This window comes from Falco cherrug, chromosome 13, assembly GCF_023634085.1.
Source record: "Falco cherrug isolate bFalChe1 chromosome 13, bFalChe1.pri, whole genome shotgun sequence".
In the NCBI taxonomy this organism is placed as follows: Eukaryota; Metazoa; Chordata; class Aves; order Falconiformes; family Falconidae; genus Falco; species Falco cherrug.
The window spans coordinates 30,212,344-30,226,148 of NC_073709.1; the positions used below are offsets into that span (position 1 = coordinate 30,212,344).

General features: G+C 39.6%; 1 protein-coding gene across 1 annotated transcript in view; it reads left to right on the forward strand.

The window, feature by feature from the left end:
* The first annotated feature begins 7,951 nt into the window (after positions 1 to 7,951).
* Positions 7,952 to 13,805, forward strand: part of XDH (xanthine dehydrogenase) — a 60,064-nt gene continuing 54,210 nt past the window's right edge. The window contains exons 1-2 of the mRNA XM_027797909.2: positions 7,952 to 8,123; positions 11,755 to 11,859. The gene's annotated coding sequence lies outside the window, so the exon portion shown is untranslated. The remainder of the gene's footprint in view (positions 8,124 to 11,754; positions 11,860 to 13,805) is intronic.

A 13,805-nucleotide genomic window follows, 5' to 3' on the forward strand; every position in this document is an offset into this window, starting at 1 on the left:
GGAAAGGTGTTGCAAGCTGCAACTGATATGTCATCTAGACATTTGCTACACAAGGATGGATCAAGGTCATGATAATTCTTCTCATACTCATCTCAAAACAACAGGTTACTTAAATCAGTCAATGTTTGCTCTTCTGTGATTGCAGTGGGAAAACACACATCTAAAAATGACCTCCTAACAGTGACGTTAGGCTTTCTGAGGTGTGTCTGTCAATTGGAAGCCATGGGAGTAATTTGCTTTTACTGTGGTTAGGCACAAGCGGAAGCTAGTCAGGTAGTAATGAGTGCTTTCATATGACTTATTAAAGTGTTAGCATCAATTATTTATTGCAAATGATGGATTTGTAATCTAAAAAGATCTCATGATAATGGACACCTCATTATGTTCTTTATTAATAGAAGCGGGGGAAAAAGCAGAACTAGTTTGAATTGCTTCAGTCTACTGTGGTCTCACCAAGTGGTTGTAAACACATCTTTGTACGATATTTCACTATCTGAGCTGGAAATAGAATGGACACCGTTACCTGTAAAGTAATCATTACTGGCTTGATGCTGCTTGTAACTGTCTTCATTATAACTACGGAATCAAGTGTCATCTGCACTTCAGGCACAAAATCTCATTGTACTAGTTCTAGAATGACTATGAGTGCCTTATTGATTATATCATTATGAGGATTAGTGAACTTCAGGGTGTTTAATTTGTTACAGCCATACAGAGAATGAATGTTGAGCCTAAGTGCTAAGACCAAAGTTGTATTAGTTGTCCAACCCAGCACATAAAGTTTTATGTGGAACTTCTGAATGTTAAAATTTAATCAAAATCTTAGATAGCATCTTCCTAATTGCATAAGCTTGCAGATTTTATCAGCCCTAGACCGAATACACAGGAAAACTCAATCACTGGTAACCATGGATATTAATTTAGAAGGAGTGGTAAGAAGTACACATCTCCTTCAGGCAGCAGCAAACCTTTTCAGATTCTTAATTGGCATAAATCAATGAAGAGCACTTTGAGTGGGATATGTCCTCTATTTAAAAGAAACAAACTTCAAGAGGCAGAATTGCTGAAATCTGAAGAAACAAAAGGCAAGATTTAATTGCAGTGGAGTTGGTGTAACTGTTAAGGGCTCTGGTTACCTTAGAGGAATTAGTAAAATATCAACTAGGAAATAGTTACCTAAACTTAAGAGGAACACTAGCAGCTTAATTAAGCAGAAGATACTGATTTTTTTACAAATGCTTCAGTTTTCACTTTATTCTGAGTTCTGGCTTTCAACCAGAGACAAGTTAGCACTGGCCCATCAAACTGCAGGAGAAATTTAATCAGCCCCACTTTCCAACTATTGTGCAAACAAATTGGCAAGATAAAATGACAAGTAAGTTCTACAAAGCTTGTGCAATTGGTAGTCCCTGGAGCAATTTGTATAACTATTCAGTTTCATGTCCCTTGGTGAAGGCCACCAAACTTTTGCAATTTTTGATTGAATGGACTTTTAATAATCAAAAATTAAACCTTCAAAAGAGGTGTAAACACATCTGGAAATGATCCTTATACATGATGGGAATGTTTGGACTGGTATGTGGACTGGGTTTGTCTCTGCAAGACAAATCTTCCTGGTTGGCCATGTTTATTTCAGGAGCGTGATCATTGCCTCTTGAAAGAATGTGGGGCAGGGTGAGATTGAGGGCTTGCTTTTCCCTGAGTTTGTGCATGCCAGATCTTCCTCTGAGGAGGGCTCTGCAGTGGACAGCTGATGTTCTGCTCTAAAAACGTTAGAGCAGAATAACTTACTGATACGTGGGAAAGTAGAGCTGTAATGAAAAGTCCTAGATGGTCTTGGGTAACATCGAGCCAATGTAATTATTGGGAAAGAGGAAGAATTTGCAGGCAAAAGGGGAGTGAAGAGCTTTAGCTATAATCAGTGATTTTTCCTGTGGTCTGTTGCTGGATCAGCTGGGAGAGTCTGGTGGAAATGTCTTTGTGTAGACTTGTGAATGCTCTGTGTAGACCTGGAAAAATTGTCTTCCCTGCCTGCTCTGCCACAGATGCAGGTGGGAGCTGGAAATGAAATCATGGGAACATTCTTAATTTAGCTCTGCAGTATTGAAGTTTCTGCTTTCTAAGAATTCAAGAAGGAATACTGATTTTTCTTTCAAGAATCTAGAGTAAATGAAAATCAAACCCATCGGAATTGGGTCCATTTCAACAAATTAATTTAAAGCAGTATTTTGAAGTGATAGAATTAGTTGGATGGTCTAGTAACTTTAAAAGCTCCTAGTACAGACATTGTAGAAATGGGAGTGTGGATTGATTGCTTCTATTTCTGTGCTACTGCTGATTTACTATATAATCTAAGAGTTCCTCTTAGTGCCTCAGCTTTTCCTGTCTGTAAAACTGCAAGTAACAACATTACAGGGTGTTGTGCAAATGTTAATTAATGTTCATTAGATTATTTTGGTAGCTCTTGGTAACATAGCAACATGAAGTTATTACAGGGAGAAATAATAATATGTGGCCCAGTACCAGCAATGTGCGAAACCGAATGAATATACCTGTTAAAGTTTTTAAAGCATAGATCCAATCAAATCAACCTTAAACAATGGGTAAAATAGACTTAAAGAAATCCTGTTACTTCTTACAAACTCTTCTCAAATCATTAATATGCACATTGAAGATGTAAAATTTCAGGTTTGAATTGCAACTTTAATTCCAAGCCTTTATTGACTTTAGGAGCTTAATTGGGAAGGTATGGGGTACATAAGGTCAAGTTTATAATTCTCCTGAGGATGTATACCCTACAAAACACCAAATGAAAATAACAATTGATGCTTTGTAGAAAAAAAATTCTGTATGGGGGGGTTTAGGATTTTTTTAATAAACAGTTCAATTGACCAAAACTACCCTTTCATTGAGGTCTGATAAGGTGCTTCCTCTGTGATGATACAATTCTACATCTTTGTACAGGTATAGCTTTGAAGTCACTGTTGTAGTTGGATTGCGTTCCCCAACAACGTCTTAGGTGTAACAGTATGAATAAATAACACAGAAACACTTCCATTCTGTTGTCTTGCAGGTTTTCTTGGCAACTTTTGTGCCCTGATATTTTTTCTGGCAAAGTTTTCTTTGGTAAAATGTCAATATATTTTGTATGTGCTTTTTCATCTGTAAGGTGTAGTTTTTGGTCTGTATCTGTTAGGTAAATTGGGTTACAGTCAGACTGTTTTAAGTTTACTGTTCATATTCTATTAATTTCATAGCTAAACTAGGAGAATACGACAGGATTATGTTGCATTCACAACATCTCCTTTGGTTTGCCAATTTATAAACAGTCCCTGGGTAATTATAAACACTTGTATAAACTTTCCAGAATGACATCATTGACAGTGTACCATTGAGTCATTTGAGGCATCCTATAATATGAATGAGTCAGAGCAGGAATCTTATTTGCTTTGTTTCTAGTATACTCTTTGAAGGATCTGTCTCTAGCATGTGTAGTATCCCACGTCTGACTTTGCAGTTCCTCTGCCATGTCTGTTTCCCAGCTAGGTTTTGTCACATGGGATTGCATAACTTGAGAAGAGGAATATGGTATTTCCAAATATTAATTTCTTCTCGCATCTCCAGTTAGGCTTTGGAGCATTTCTCACTCTGCTCTAGTGGATGATGAGGTGACACTTCAGTCCCTTGCTTTCCAGCAGCAAGGTAGCTATCTTGGCTCATTGAGACTCTAGCTCTCAGTCAATATTGGACTTGGGCCGTCCTGGCAATCCACATACCTCATGCACATTTATTACAATGAAATGTAGTTGGTTGTGGAGGGTTTGCCATGAGTCAAGCATAACTTTCATTTCAGGATTCAGTCAATGTTAATATTTGCTTAACTAGCAAATAGTTAGCGGGGCATTCTTTAATGTGCTTAAAGATTTTGTAATATTGATACCTGATCCTTATGAAAGTACAATAAATCAAGCAATGGGGCAGGTGCTGCCTCCATGCATTATCCTGTTGTTCTGGTATCATTTAGATAGTTTAAATGAACCGGTGCCTTCCTGTAGGTGCTGCCTCACTCCTCAGCAGGATGAGGCCCTTGTCTGAAGGAGCTGGAAACGGGTGTGGCAGACTGCATGATGCCCAAGTAGAGAGACACAAAAGGGAAGTGTCCAAGAATTCTATCAAGAAGAGGTTGCTATGCTTTTGGGGCTCCCACTGCACTGGTTTAACTGATACATCATGTGATATGGAGTGAGACAGAAATGGAAGCTGTAAGTGGTGAAGACGTTCTTTATTAGAAGAAATTGTCTGGGCTAGAGAAATCATACCTAGGTCTAAATTGCTCCTCTCTGAGACTCGCATGCGTATTGGAAAAGTTACGGAGGCTGGGCAAAGCAGGTAGGGATGCTCCATTTCAGGGCTTCCTGTCTAGCAGAGCAGGGACCTCACACACAGAGCTCATGAAGCCAAATATGTGTGAGAAGGAAGAAGCTCATCTAGGGTCTTCTGCTGTTTTATGCCTGAAAAGCTTGCTGTCATCCAGCTGTTTACTTCTAACAAATAGAGAAATAGTAAACTATGCTAGATTGCAGGCTTTTTTTTCTTAAGCTATTAAGAGGTGTCTAGGGTGACAAAACCCAAAATTAACCATTGTTTCTTTGGCAGAGACCGTCTGACAGGTTGGAGAGGACAGCAGGTGCCTATTTTCTACCTCTCAAGGGGTGAAAACAAAGCACTCTGTCGCTGTTGCTGTTTCTGTCTTTGTCTCTGGAGCTCTTCACCTTGCTTCTGGTCCTGACTTGTTGGAAATGTAGTTCTGATACTTTTGTTAAAGAATTCCAGGTAAGAGGTACCACCCAAGGTGAAACATGCCAGTTGGAAATGAGCTACAACAGCTACTGTAGGTGGTGACTGAATTGCAAATGTGGGAGCACATGTTTTTGTCTGCAGGACAATCAGGCTGGAAGAAGCCATCTGGCTTGGTCCTGGAATGCACCCACACTGCTGTGAGGGGGAGAATCCATTGCTTCACACTGAGGAGCCAGACACCTGGCCATCCCGCTTGGCAGATGGTTGTCTTTTCTGCAACCAAGCCTCCTCTCCACTGAGGTCAGAAATAAGAAGGGAGAGGCAGAGGAGCACTCCATATCCAAGGATGGAGGTGCACTGTCTTCACTCTCAAGGAAGTCGAGAAGGGTTAATGATTCCAGACTTGGGTCCGTAAGCTGCAGAGTAGAAGTAGGTGGCTGAGTAGGGGACAAATGTAAAGGGAAACACATCATCACCTTTCCAGATAAAAAGCCTAGCTCAGAAAGGTAATCAACCTTCTTTTGACAGTATGGTCAGAACTTGGAGGCAGCAGTGATCTGCTGTAGAGTGATTCTGCAGGCTAGCAAGTAGCAGATGTGGTCTGGAGAGACTGAAACACATGGCATGTGTCCTAAATCAACCAGGATTTTCAGGAAATCATAATAATCAGTGGAGATCCACAAGATGGATTAGATACTGTAGTGGCATCTGTTCAAGAAACTTCTCTAAGGGAATTGCTGTCAAAGTGTATTTATGATTCCTCTGTTTGGAATCTTTGATGGAACTTTTGAAGTCACAGTTTTGGATTAATCGAAGATAAAGTGGATCCTGAGTAAGAACTCAACTGAAAGGGGTAAGGGTCATGTCATAAGACGATGATTATGAAGGAGTAAGACTAAAAGCTGAAGTAAATAAGAACAAGAAGGAAACATTGAGATTTATCTGTTCCACCCTTTCCTTTCTTGCACTCAGAAGTTCTGTGGACCTAGATGGGAAACTCAAAATACCTAGTCAGAACCATAGATGAATGCCCGACTGTGGGAACACTGTGACCCCTGCTGGACTTGGTCTGTGGACATATTTGTGCAGACAGTCCCCTGTGTTGAACTTGGGTGCATTCAACTCAGTGGAGTGAGACTGCCTGGCTCCAAGAGCCCTTTAAGATCAGTTTCCCTGTTGTGGAACTGCTCAGTCCAGGCTCAATGCTAGGATACCTGGGAAGACTCTTAAAATATAGAATATGACATCAAGTAAGTGTCTTCTGACATGTCACTGGAAAAAAGCTCTAGAACTTTTTTAAGTGAAAACTCACTTGGTACCTCTTCATCAGAGCATTGCCATATTTGGAGAACATTGCCTATCTGTGCTTTTCCAGGCATGGGCTTTGCCTTGTTAAAGACTGTGTCATCTGGATGGTTCCTCCTTTCCCTTGAGGAAAGGGAGTTCCAATGCATTGCCATAACTTGACACCAGCTCTTCATTCTGACTCTCACTCTTGTAACTCAAAGATGTTTATTCAAAATAGTGTGTGAAATGTGGGATAAACAGATCAGCAGTTTAATAATTCTGGAGTATGCTGTGATATTGAGACATCCTTTATACAGAAAGGCTGGAACAACAATGCTGGATTTGGTCTTGATAATTTTTTTTGTTGGGGGGGGTCAATTAAGAGCGTTATAAAGTCTCACCAAGCAATAGTGACAAGAGTTTGCTTCTCCAGGTGAGGCGATGAATACTATCAATTGTATGATGATATTTAAATGATTGAACAGTATCCAAAATTGTAAGTGGTCAGTTACAATTGTTTGGAAACTTTGTGCATTGTGGAGCATGCTTCCAGGAGTCTGCATTATCAATACATCAAGAACAATTTGCTGGAATGATTTGTGAAGACTTTTTTAAAAATAAAAAGCATACAGGAAAATTCTCATTGTTTTGCCAGGACATAAATTGAAAAGAGGAAGGAAAAAAGTAATGTGGATTATTTATCCTGGTTTATCTTGATTGCCAGATTTCGGATCCCTTTCAGCTTTTACAGTGGAATAAACAAACAACTGTTTGTGTTAGGTTTTTTGAAGTTCAACATTAGTCAAGCTGTATGACAGAATCTGAATGTGTATTTTTAAAAATGTTTTTCTTTTCTTCCAGCCTAGGAGTTTCATATTTTAAATCAAATTTAGCTTATGCTATGTCTGTTTTTCCCAATGTTTTCCATCTCATGTGTGAAAGCTAGAAGACAATCAGCTTGCTGAGGTGTATTCTGGGTGTCCCGATGTAACACATCTCAATTGCATAAATGGATTTTGTAATCTTTTCGCTCTGTTGCTTGCACAATATGGATTAAGTTAATTATTTATAGCTTGTCAGGGCAGCTGTTGAAGTGTCCCATGCAATGCAAAAGAAATTGATTCTGATAGGAAGCCATCCAACTGTGCCTTGTCAGTGCAGTTAGGGCCAGAAGACTTTTGAATTAATAGATGAATTTAGAAATTTTTTTCCAGAGAAACGAATGTATCCTATTTGTTCCATCGAATAATTTTCCTGTGTTCATAATTTCTTTTTGAAATGCTTTACAAGTGTCTCTGTTGCTCCCTTTAGCGACTGGCGGAGCAGCCGCCAGGTGGCGGGCGGCCCGCCGGGGCGCAGCGTGCCCAGGGACCCCTCACCAGCATCACTTAGAGGAGCGGGGGGGATGCCCCATCACTTTTTTTCTTGCAGGTCCTTTTTCTTCTCTTAATGTCTGCTGATGAGAGGGGTCACTGCATTTAAGCTGGCCTTCACAAACTCTTAGCCTGGAGGAGCTGCCATAAGTGGATGGTCAACTGTATCTCACCGTTGGGGTCCCACTGTGGAGTGAGCAGGGCAGGCAAGAGAATTACCCTGGTGGTGCCCCCCTGGCCATCCCTGCCTGCCCTCACCGGGCACAGGGCCCGGGTGCTGCCTGCCAGGCCCTTGACCTTCTCCCGCAGTCCTGCCGCTGACCTCTCCAGCTGACCAGCTCTGGGATCCGCTCCCCCTCCTCGCCCAATAGGGGCTTGCTTTTTGCAAAGTCGCTGCTGAGTCAGGCTGTCACAGATCAGCAGACACTGACCATGAAAGTTCTTAATTATTTTTTTTCTGTAGTTTATCCTGAACATCGTGTCATCTTTCTGCGTCCAAACTTCCTCTGACGTCAGTGCAAGTAAGGGATCAGGGTCAATTTTTTTTTTTCTTACAAGAAATGCTGACCTGAACACTCATCAGGTTAGGAGACCTGAGAAACTTGAAGCGTGAGAAAAATACCTCATAAAATCAAAGATGTCGTCAATGGTGCCCCAAAACTGGTGGGTACTCAATTTTATTTATATATGGGGTTTTTAGTGGTTTTAACGTAAAAACCATTTCTTGTGCTAAAGGGATCTTCCTGAGATACAAAGAAGAGATGTGAATAACTACAAACTAAACCAGTTTGTATCTTAGACTGCAACATTACTTGAGTTGAGTGGCTGCACTCACTACAAATCTTTATCCAAATAAGATGTAATGGACATCTAGGACTTGTGATAACAGATTATACTCTGAACTCTCTAAACTCTCCTGCTCTTGGAAATTCACTGGATTATGCATTATGGAATAAGCTACTCACTCCATAGTTGTTTCTTAATTGAGAAAACAAAACTGTTCCAGGAAAATTGGTAGTACTTGCGCTGTTCTTCAAGCTTATGTTGCTTTCTCAGTGTGGGAAAACAGTCCAATGTGTTTACTTTTGTTTTAATTGATCTTTTTTTGACTTTGCATCCTTTTTTCTGGGACGTCAGTGCTGGGAACTGTAAACACAGTGAAGATATGTACATGTTATGTTTCTGTCAACAGAGTATAGGTTCTGGGTTCAGATTCTAGTCTCAGTGAAAACGGTGGGTGGTTTCCCCACTAGGTGGAATTCAGAAAGCATTTGATGTTTTATTTAACTTCTCTCCCACTGAGTACAGTGAGAAAGGAGCTCAGCTCTCAGTACTCCTGAAAATTTCACCCTTGATGTCATCACTATTTGTCCTGCCGTTTGGTCAGGTTCTCTAACTTCTCTGTACTGCAATAATTTCTTCAGTAAGATAAGAAACTCAAACTAGCTCTTTTAAATCCATGTAGAAATGAGAAGTGTGATGTGTAAAAAGGCTGGTTTTATAAGAATGTTCCTTTTCAAGGGATAGTTTTGTACATTTTATGATACTAGGAAAGTTAGATATAACTAAACTTTTTTTGTCCAAATAACAGTTCTACTCATAGAACTCATACATAGTGCAGACTACTCAATGCGTGACTCCAATAAATGGATCAAAATAGGTGTTTGAAGGCCAGCCTGGTGAAAGTCTGCATCCCATAAAGGAAGAGGCAACTATTAGAAATGGACCTTGCCTTTGAAGAATAAAATGTAGCTTCCAGAACAGTCTAGTGAGAGCCTGTCTACCATCACTTTTTGCTATTTCTAAAGTAACAATCATCATGTATCTAATTGGCTGCCACTCCTTGATCTTATGGGTGTTTGCTAGATTGTGATTCTTCCCCTAGTCTGTAGCTGCTTTGTCTAAAGTGGAAGAAGTGGAAGTGGTGACGCAGATAGTCCGTGCTCTGAACTGCCGAAGAGACTGCCAGAGTGGGGCCCTGTTCTTGATCTTTGTTCAGTCACAGTAGAAGTGACTGACAATAATAAACTTCTGGACTAGGGGGAAAAAATTTAAAAAGTAAAATCTATGAATACAGGCAAATATTAGCTGACCAGTTCAACAGATAAGTTTCATAAAATAAAGATCTGATTAAAAAATTGCTTCTGCCATGCACAGCTGTGATGTTGTGGTGATGGAAAAAGATCTGAGTACTTAGTATCTATGGCTTGGTGTTGATGCTAGAATCCTGTCAGTTCTTACTTATTTCACCTGTCTGTGCAGGCTACTGTTTGTATTTTTGTGCTTAATATTCTGTCATGTGTGGAATCTGCAGGAGGTTGCATGTTACAGACTCTACTGGCTTCTAAAAGCTATTATCTGCTGCAGTAATCAGTATCATAAAAATAACAACTACGTCTTTCCTCTGGGATCTCATAGCCTTTTTTTTTTTTTTTTCCTTCAGAGGCTTTTGGTTTAGTAGTTTAGATTGCAAACTTTGTGGCACAGAAACTGAAATGTCTCCCTCTTATTGGAAGTATTCTATTGTGGTAATATACCCAATAATACTATAGAACCACTGCTGCAACTCTCCTGGGACAGAAATGTCAGAGCATTTATGTATGGAATCCAGTTTAGGATTAGAACCATCAAAGTCTTCAAGGGAGATGGATTTGAAATTCTGGGTTCAACTCCACTGTGTTTCTATTTATATAAAATAGCTTCTACTTTGTTCAAGGGAATAAAAGCTTTCTGTGCCATCTTTAATAAAGTGTCTAATATTGGCCTCTCTGCATGCTTGAGATGCATCTGATTTATCTTCTGGAAGGATCACTGAAAAAGCATTGCAAAGAAACCATGGGTTTACTCAGCAGAAACCAGACAGAGGTGCGATCGCACATTCCTGTATTGCTAGTAAGAGAGATAACAGAGAGCAGAAAACAGCTAGGAGTTGGTTATCAATTTCTACAGTCCCAACCTTGTGTAACCATTAGGGCACACTTACCTTGTCCTGGGAAAAGCAGCTTTGAGAATTCCTATATATGCATATCTTTATACCTTATCTTCTCTTTTATCATTTTTCTCAAGTAGTTTTCTAAGCTGTTTGGTTAAAGCCTATCTTATCGTCTTAAATTAACAAGGTTGGTAATCATGTTTACATCGAGATACATCAGCAGCATTCTCCTGAAAGTACAGGTATATCTGTACTCTAGTTAGGTGTCTGCATTAGTCATGCTGGATATTTTATTGCAACAGCCCTGTAATTCATTTGTTGGTAAATATCTCAGCCTTGTTTTGCTGGCTTGAGTTCTACAAAGTAATCTCCTGCCAACCATGAAAACTGTCAGCTCTGTCTTTTCTATGCAGATATAAAATAATACAGGATACAAAATAAGTGGGGGAAAACAGTTTTAATAAAAAAGGAAGCCACTCCAGTTCAAAAGGGAGATGAAAACAGTGGTATTTGTCATCAGGTGGTATAAAGGGCAATCATGGTAAATGATCAGAAATATTTTGGGTCTAAGTTCATCATGCAAATATAGGAAGAAGCATAACAGAGGGAATACATTAATTTCTATTTTAACTGGTTTTCTAGTGAATACTTGAAAAGTGGAGGTAACTTATTCTTCATGAATTGGAAAGCTTCAAGAATGATGAAGATGTAAGCTTTCTGTTTAGTGCCTTTAAATGCCCATACCTGGGCACAAAGTCTGTCACTGAAAGCAGCAAGTCTGACTGAGGTACTTATAAATGAAAATAATCCAGGTAATTAATATATCTCTTCTGAGTAGTCAGGGATTTGTAGACATGTTTAAGATGTACATAATTCCAGGCTTTCCATGTGCAGTCATCTTTCTTCCCTGTCTAATAAAATAATTTTGGGAGTATGAAGGCTTTTTTATTCCAGGTTAAGATTGTAGGATATCAGGAACATGACTTAAGAAAATCTGTCTTTCGGGTGTGAGGTAAGATTGAAGGGGAAACACAGGACTTGAAGTAATTTGAGTAATATTTGTAACTTCTGTAATATATGCACAACATATTATCCAGTTTGTAGGCTGTTCAAGGTTCATTTTGAAAGCAGTTCATCTCTTCTTTCATGCACTGCTCTTGGAAGGGTGTTCTTCAATGTTACTGCTATAATGTTTATGGCTTTTCTATTTTTCACCTTAAATGATTCATGCTGAGTTTGTAGCAATTGATCTTGAGCCAGCACTGCCCATGATTTTCCAGTGGGTCTTCTGCTTTCCTGCCTGATGTTTGTCTGTTAATATTTACGTAGTGGCAAATTATTTAAAATGAATTTGTTTTGAAGGTAAATCAGTCTGGGTGATACAAGCTGACCACAATGGCTGTAATTGAGACAACTATCCTGCTTCAGTGATGATGATGATGGCATCTGCTCTCCTGCATTATACTGGTAACAAAACTCTCCTGAAATTCTCTGGGGGACTGGCTTGCCATACTTGTTCAGTCTAGAAAAGTACTTTTGCCAAGTGTCAGTCGTCTTAATGGTAGAAGCCAGTTGGGACCTATAAGGAAATCCTAATACAAGGTACTAAGAGGTACAGGTCTGTGCAGGGAGGCAGTCTTTTTCTTAGACAAACTTAAGTAGCTGGAGAATGCTCACAAGCTTTTGGTATGCAAATCCTTCCTAGACACAGCAGTCAAATATTAGGTTGATTCAGGAATCCTTCTTTTGTTAACAGAAGCAGCTGTGGATGATTTATTTTGAACAAACTGTCCACCAAAATACTGCATTCTAAAATGAGAAAGTGATTAACAGTGAGATACACAGGGCAGCCAGAGGAGTTGTGCAGATGCCTAGACAGGTTTAGGACAGTATATTAAATAGAAATTTACATCATATAGCTGGTACCACTGTTTCAAAAAAGGAGCTGTGTGCTGGACTGCATCCGGTGTATAGACAAGAGAAAACTAGATTAAATGATCTCTTGAACAAAATTCACCCATCCCTTCACCGGGACAGAAGAAAATAAGTGAGGCAGACCTCTGTGTAGAGACTGTCTCCTAGGAAGAAAAGCAGTGGAAAATTAGCCATGTAGGGTATGGGGTGGGAACAAGCTTTTACTGACTTAGGCTGATCCAGAAGCTCCTACTTGCCTGCTCAGGGATCTTGGAATATCAGGGCATTATTTGATGCCAGAGAGGAGGTGCTTTAGTAGCTGTTCAGAAGAATGAAGAGCTTTACATGGTTGTTGCAGCTGTCCCCTCCCCTTTCCTCCTTGAAATGCTGGAGATGGTGCTTCCACGTGTGACAAAGAGCAGCCAGTCTCTGCAAGAGGACTCTGCTGCTTTCATCCTAGGACAGAGGTACTCCTAGAATGTCAGCAGATGAAAAGGAAGAAAGGCCAAGAAGAAAGTTTAAAATACCTTACTGATTTTATTGAGTTATATTAGCAGGGCAGGGGTCTGCAGTTTCTCTTTCATGATACCCTGGAAGCAAGTAAAAGATGCCTGATAGGTGTCAAGTTAGCTGCTGCTGCTGAAGACAAGGAACACGCATTAACATGTCTGCTTGGAAAGAAGTTGCCTTTTGGGTCAGATATCTGAAACAACCTTTATTTGGTCTGCTGGAGCTAGGTAATGAAAGAAAAACTGCAAATAGAATTAATGCAAAAGTCTTGTTTCGCTAATAGTTCTGAAAACTAGTGACAACCGGTACTTCTCAACAGAAGGCAGAATTAACTAACTTAGTTCATTTCTTCTTGCTGCCAGAGGAAGCCAGGTGGTAGGACAAGGAAAAGAACTATAATTAAACTCCATCCATTTTCAAATGCAGCTGAAGAGATCATAATTCATGAAATTAATCCATACAATTAGACAATATTCATACAATTATAAACTGAACACTGAATGATTAGTGATTCATGAATAATGAGGTAGTATCCACTCACAAACCTCATGAGGAGATCCAATTTGTATTTGCTTTGTGACCATGATCCTTTTTAAACCTGTATCTGTAACCAGCAAATAATTTAGACACCTCATAAGAAAGTGCATGAAACTTAGGGGGTTTTTTTTGTTTTTACTCTGAGAAATGCCTTTGCAATAAGAAAAAAAATCTATGAAATTGCCATATGAGTATGAAAGTAAGGTATTGCGTATTTTTTCAAAGTAGCAAGTTTACTGCCTGGATTAAGATCCTGAAGATTCCATTTCTTTGAGATCTTTTGGGAGACTTTATTGGCAAAGTATGAATGTTCCTATCCAGTCAGATAAAAAGTCCACTTATTTCAGGAGCCAGTCTTCCACAGTGGTCAATAGGTGATGTCAGGGAGATCAGGCATCCTCAGGCAATACTCTGCCTTCACATTCACAGTCTATAATCAATACTATGTGATT